Below are 7,510 nucleotides of genomic sequence, written 5' to 3'. Positions count from 1 at the left end.
TGACCATTAAAAGCAAACTTCGAAGAAATTTCATAATGATTGATTGACTGTGAATTAAAACATTACTCGTAAAGGGCCGGCCGCCGCAGTGAAGTGGATGAATTTTATGGGCTAACCAGCGAGCATGAATGAGCCCGTGAACGGCTTTTGTTGGCAAATGAGCTGTTCGGCTAAAATGACTTGCAGAAGTTGTCAACTGCGACTAGCGAAGGCATCATAGATTATTTCAATAGAGCCGTAGCCTAGTTTCGGCATTCATTTAATCCGTGCAAACTCAAATATATGTTACGCTCAAACTTGTGGCGTAAGATTAGAAATGTTGCGAAGCCTGCTAATATGCTAAGGGAGAAAATGTTAACCGTTTCTTTAAAACTTTGAAAGTTTTCGTATGGTAATTACCACATTTCAATGTATTAACTCAGGTCTACAGATACACTTTGGGAAAACAGGCCACCAATGCGCGAGGACAGTTAATTATGTCAAGGACCTAATACACAGAGACATTGTGTGTCTCACTTAAAACAAACGTCACGAGGAAGACATTCAGCAGTTGTCTTTAAACAGACGTAACACAGATCGCAAACTAGAGAGCTTTATTTTCTTGAACAGAGTACAGTGTCCTCAGTTTTATTCGGGGACAGGGCGAAAAATTTTTAATATTGAATAAAGTCGGTGGCCCACCAGAAAGTTTCTTTCTTTAACTTCTAGCCGTATGATAAAACAGCTTTCCGAGAAAACGCTATAAAATCCATGAAATCATCGATAGGAAACGATGTGAGGTTCGCGTCTCTAAAACAACGCTGAAAGAGAAAAGTACGACACCCGTTAACAGTCGCGTGAACAGTACATTTGGCATTATGAAAGCTTGCGAGTTGTTTGCAATGAAGGAACCCTATTCCATGACCTGGGAAATATTCTAATCTTTGTGCAATATTTTTTGGGATGTATAGGCATAGGAATATTGCAAGAGGCATTTACCTGCGTGTTGCATTTAATAGCAGTCACAGCACATAAAACATTTCGCTTTCTCCACAGCTATTGCTGTTACTGTACGCATGAAAATAAAATACAGTTATTGAATATAATAAGAATATAGGCAGCGGCTTTTAAACTTCGATTTGTTGGAACGGCCTCTCGCGTTAGTTTGCCATTTATCACATCGCCATAGCTGGTGTCGTTGTACTACTGGTGCGCGACTTGAAATTTATCTCTGTTATAGAAAGGAACTGTACTGAACATGTACAGGTATTCCAGAAACGGCGAAACTAAAATTATTTTCTCACAATCGAGGTTTGTACTGCATGGTGTCCCAGTGCTGGTCTGGGTGATGCATTCAAACTTTATTCAGCAATTCGTCCTTCCTTCCCGAGGTGTTTCATTTTAGGTGCATTATCTTGTAATGCAAAACTTTACGCATTATGTATGCTCATAGAGTTCATATAAACACTGATGTTCAAAGAGAAAACATCCACCCAGATTAATATACGCTAAGTGGGGCTTTTGAGATACCCTAAAGAGAAATATTTGAAAACTGCAGCTGTTTTATAATCCTCATTATCATGATCTTACTTTTAAAAGAGTGGGAAAACATCCTAGGGGCATTTGATCGGTTGTTAAAATCGAAGCACGGGTCTTGACATCATTACTGCCCATAAAATGTGCCTTGACCGCATCAATTTTGACGATATTTGCAGTTTGCTTCAAAGATGTACTCTGAAAGCAATATCACGCGTAATTTTTGTCAGTTCGGCGTGAAATACCGCATGAGCTCACTGACATTTCTTCTTACCGAGAATTTTGAAATTCCGGCAGCGAGTTCTTTGCGCAGTCCAAGTTCAGTGTATAACGGGCCATTCTGTTTGAAAAGGAGGGTGAAACGGCATTTGGACAAATGTTTGGTGGCGTGTTGCCACAGGCACCAATAATTAAACCAGCGTGGGAGTAAGAGGACGCGAGATTAGGTAGTGAACGTCTTTGTAAACGAACTTGGATGCAGATTTGTGCAAAAGTTGAAAAGGGGTGCAATTGTAAAGCTCGAATACTTATTCGCCAACTCAGTAGTATGCTTCTCAGAACTGAACACGTGTACAATTTTTTTCAACTTCAGGAAACATGTTTACCGTTACTTCAAGCGCCATGGGCTCCTCCTCCTGGAACTGAGAGACATGGGGCGTGGTTCGGCCGTATCGCTTTTTAATCTGCATGTCTGGCAGCATGTAGTGTTTTCTTTTTACTCTCTCATCTGCACGAAGCAGAAAGAGTCTTGTCATTGATGTATTGCCAGTAGCTTCGCGCTTTTCTCAATATTAAGGCGAAGGCCTTTATTGCCTCATCGCTGTCGACAGAAGGTTGTCAGCAGAGGTTTCACGCTTTTCTAGGCAGACCAGAAAAAAATATTTGCGCACGATGGGATTCGAACCACCATCCTTCCGTGCCTCAGCCTAGCATGCTACTGGCTGTGCTACTTCCTGCCAACGCACACCTAGTTCTAATTGTCTAGGACGCTGCAGCATGTTTCCAGAAAGGTCTCCAGCATTTAAGATTAACATCTTAACCACACATCAGTGATACAAGCAACAACATGACGCTAAAGGCTTTCACCTCACTGCGCTTTAGGTCAACAAAGTGCCCCTGAATTTTTTTGCCTTGAGTATGTACTGCTTCCTTTCATTGCGATGGTACTGAAACTTCTATCAGGTCTAGAAGTGTTCAGGTGTTTAAAATAAAATTTTCTACTATTTAAAAGGATGTGTCAAAATAAAAGCTTTTAGATATAGGAATAGCCATCGGACCTTTGGAAATAATATCTGCTCGGTGCACGGCAGCGTTGGCAAAAGTATTGGCAACAATCATGTTATATTACAGCAATTTGCAACTCTCCAGCGGCGCAATGAGGCTGTTTCTTACGGCGTTGCCAGGCGGTGCACAAGCGGATGAATTTGAGGACGAAGCTCTACATGCCGCGCCAGTAGTACCTGAGTCGAATGCGAGTGTACCTGTTGAATACTCTGGCGTGACCGCATTTTGGTGCAGCGTGGCAACGGGTGCAGGTTTGGGGCGTAGATGGCGTGGAATGACGAGAAGCCATATACGTCCATCGGGGCTATAGTTACGCCGATGCAGCACGAATGGCGAAGTGGGAAGCTTGGCGACGAAGGCCGCGGGATGCCGGAACCGTTGATGGAGCGGGTAGAAAGTTCAGAAAGGAGGCAATCTATTACTCTTTGCGCTGCTCTGAAGGCATGTCGCGGATGGTGAGCTAAGGTGCAGTGGCTTCGAGGGCGAAAAGGCTGGGTAGTCGTGGTTGATGGCGGCGAGCGGGACAAGGCATGGACGCCCTGATGCTTGCAGCCTGACTGTTTGACAACTTGTATGGTTTATTCTTGCAGGCGGAGAGCGCATCGAAGCAGTCGGCCATAGGAATCTTTTAACGAAGAAAGCCGTCAAAGGGCACAGTGGTTCGTGACCACGTTAAAAGGATGGCCATATAGGTAAGGGGAAAATCGCAGTTGTCCCAGGCGATTGCCAAGAACTCTTTTTCGGTGAAGGAGTAGATGGACTTGGCTTTCTTAACAGTACGGCTGGCTTAAGCAATTAATTCTTGGAATCCAGATTTGCGCTGAGCGAGCGCAGCACGTAGGCCAATATCACTGGCGTCCGTGTGTACTTTAGCTGGGGCTTGCCGGTCGAAGTGGCGCAAGATGGGTGCTGCCGTAAGGAGACTGTGAAAGCTGTTGTAGGCGTCATCGCTTGCCGGTGACCAACTCGAGAGATCCACGTTGCTGCCGAGAAGCTGAGCTAAAGGAACAACTATCGCAGCAAAGTTCCGAATAAAACGCCCAAAATAGGAACGGAGGCTGAGGAAGCCGTGCAGTTCCTGAATGAAAGCAGGTTTGGGAAAAAAAAGTCACATGACGAAGTTTTGCGGTTTCGTGACAGACACCCTTCTTTGGCACAACGTGGCCTAAAATTATCAAATTGCGAGCAGCAAAGGGACACTTTTTTTTAAACTGAGCTGGAGCCCGGCGTCCATAAGGCAGGTTAATACGTGCTTGAGTCGGGACAAATGAGTCACGAAGTCGGGTGAAAAGACCACGACTTTGTCCAGATACCACAGGAACGACTCCCACTTCAGGCCGCTCAAAAGAGTGTCCATCATGCGCTCGGAAGTACCGGAGAATTACACAGGCCGAAAGGCATCACTTTAAATATACACAGGGCGTTAGGAGTCACATATATGGTTTTAGAGCTATCTGCAGTTGCCTTGGGGAGCTGTCAGTACCCGGAGCGTACACTGATGGAAGTGTTCCGCTCCTTGTACGCAGTCGAGAGTGTCATCAACACGTGGGAGAGGGTAAACGTCTTTCCGCGTTATCTCATTCAAGACCGAAACGAATAGAGCCACCTTTATTCTTTACGAGTACCACGGCGGAGGCTCATGGACTGTGAGATGCCTGAATTACGCCGCTCTAAAGCATGGTGCCAACCTGTTCTTGAATAAATAGCAAAGAGGTGAGTGGCAGAGACACGGTATGCGCACTGAAGCAAACGGGCATGGCCACTGGTGTCGATGTGGTGGGCGAGAGCCGGCGTGCGGCTCAGAGCGGGTTGGTTTCAATTGCACTAGGAACGAAATTCACGAAGCATCGCAAGATTTTAAGTGAGTTTAGGGCAGGAAGAGTTGCGTCTATGGAGCGGAGAAAAACTTCTCTAGGCGAAGTGTCGAGTGCGTTAACCAGCGGACTGATGGCGCCTATGGCGAGAGACAACTACTAATTGTCAGCCTCATCACGATACAGAATGAATTGAATGGGCTGGACGGTTCCGAGACAGTGGCAGCAACACTCAGCAGAAAGATACGCAGTCGTATTAGTCATGAACACGGCGGTAAGGCCAGCTGACTGGATGAGTAGGGCGTAAGGTGGGGGCAGTGATTTGGGGCGGAGAAATATGAGCGAAAGTGTAAGAAGTACTTTGCCTTCGCGAACAAAGTCACAAGTGATGGGCACAAGAATAGCAGAGCACGCTGGTAGGTGAACGTCTTCGGCAACGATGGCTTCGTGAGAAGCAGCAGAAGGGGCATCGGCCGACGAGGAATTGCTGAGTGGAAAGAACTCCAGTTGACCACGAGCACAATCGATGACGGCGTTATGGCACTACAGGAAGTCCCACACCAAGGCTATGTCATGAGAGGAGATATGGAAAATGACAAATCGAATTGCGTACAGAACTTCGCGAATAATACCTCAGGCAGTGCAAACTGTTAACGGATCAATAAGCTGCGTGCTTGCCGTGCGCAGCGAGAATCCACAAAGTGGTGTCACGTTTCTCAAGGAACGAAAAATGTTGTGGCCACCGCAGAAACTGCAGCACCGGTAACTATACAACTTCGACAAAGACTTCGATCAAGTAGTCGGCAAAGAAAATAGGTCTTTGAAATTTCGGTGGCGGTGCAGTTATCCCTTCAGGAACTGCGCCATCAAGTTTTCCTCTTGCGAAAGAATGGGGCGCCGGCGCATGGCAGAAAGGGGCGCTGACGCGGGAAGGTGAGCGCTGGTTGGAAAAAGCGGAGTGATCAGGTGAACGAGGGCGACTCTGCAGCCGTTCAGCTGTCACTGAGGATTTAGTTTCAGGAGGCGAGTAGCCGGCAACTCGGGGAGGCAGCAGGGATAGCGGCACACAACGATGAAAAAGTTGGGCCGCGGGACCAGGCAATCCGCAAGAATAATAAATGAGGCGATTGTCACCTGCAGGCCAGGGACTTCCAACTGGTGAAAGCAGTCGAAAAAAAGGCCGCATCACTTCAGGGACGAAAGGCACAGGCGCTTGAGGCTCGAGCGGTAGGTAGGTGACCGCGGCAGCGCAACAGCATCAGCGTAGGTCAACGGGGCAGCGATATTGGCGGGCTGAGTTGGTGGTGCAGCCGACTGGACAGGTGGAACGGGTTCAGCCACACGATCGGTGATGGCATGGCCTGGAGTGGGGTAGCAGAAGGTAGAGTTGAGGAGTAAATTCCTTACGTATGAAGTCTTTGAGCTGTTGCGATAGTGTCGAGTGGTCAGGTGCAGCTGACAGGCCGGCAAGTTCCACGACCGGCCCGGCGGGCTGGCTAGTGAAGAGACTATGCTTTCGCAGCCTGTCGTATCTCTGGCAGAGACTGACAAACGAAACGGTGCGGAGAACTGGAGACAGCAGCATCTGAAATTTGTTACGCACGATTCCTTTCAGAATATTGCTTTATCTGTCAGCCTCGGACATCTGGGCGTTAACGCGCGAGCACAGGTTGGCCACATCTTGAATGTACCTCGTAAGGGTCCCGCCTCACTGCTGCGAACATTCGCGCATGCGTTGCACGGCATTCAGTTTTCAGACAGCAGGACGAGCGAACACTTCGTAGAGGTTCTTCTTGAAAGTGGCCCACACAGAGAGGTCTGCTTCATGGCTGCGATACCACAGGATTGCAACGCTTGTCAAATAGGAGATGACGTTCAATTTCGTAGAGTCGTCCGACTTGTACGTACTCACAGGTTGGTAGGTTGTGAGCCAGTCTTCGGCATCGTGTTCGTCATTCCCGCTGAAGAGAGCGGGATCCCGCTGGCAGAGCGGACCGGAATATAGGTCTACCGGCTCCACTCGCACAGCTTTATGTTTGGCGTCGGTGGGCGTAGCGGGCATCAGTAACCCGCAGCTGCGAATTTCCTGGGTGGATGGGGACGGCAAGCTGAGCCTGCGCCAAATCTAACAGTGGTTTATTTGGTTACGCTGAAGACCTCAAAAGCATTGGTGAAGCAGTGGCGGTCCGCCGTCGGTCAGGCTGAGGAGGGTCTCGCTCGGAGCGACGGTAATGCGGCTGGGATAATGCCCATCTTCTTTACATATAACCCAGATTTTGCGGGGAAGAATCGTTTTCGAGATGTCACAGCCTGCAAATACTTTTGCTTTCATCGCTTCAGCTAACACATAAGTAATATCCGTCAGTAGCCTTGTATACTGCTAACACTGCGAAAGAATCTAAAAATGTTTGCTCAGTCTTAAGGATTTGAACATTACGTCCAGCGCTCTCAAATTCCGTCGAGAATGGCGCCAATCTAATAGCGACAATGTATATTGCTGATATTGTTTTCAGATTTACCATTGTTTTTCTAAATTGATATATGGGATGAAGGTAATCGTATTTGCCTGTTTTGCTTGAGGGTTGTAGCAGGCACTTTCGTTTTGTTTTCTTGTGAGCATTGCTCAGTAAATCTCTTCAACGCGAATGAAAGCACTCATCAATGAAAGTACGTACCAGGTTTTCCATGTGACCCTGGGTGCAGAATTGTAACTGAAATGCAAAAAAAATCTATTAAAGTCACGCAGAATCGAGGAAATTGGCCTGTAAATAGTGACGAATACTTCATTTTATTATACCAAAAGAAGCTTCGGCTTCGTTGAGAAAAATAGTCCGGCGCATCTCTTGATGCCGCGTAGCCTTTTATGTGGTCGATTCGGCCTCTACATTTTGTGTGAA

This window comes from Amblyomma mixtum, chromosome 1 (genome assembly GCF_055824585.1).
Source record: "Amblyomma mixtum isolate Tamu chromosome 1, ASM5582458v1, whole genome shotgun sequence".
Lineage (NCBI taxonomy): Eukaryota > Metazoa > Arthropoda > Arachnida > Ixodida > Ixodidae > Amblyomma > Amblyomma mixtum.
Note: the sequence above shows the minus strand (reverse complement) of the source record.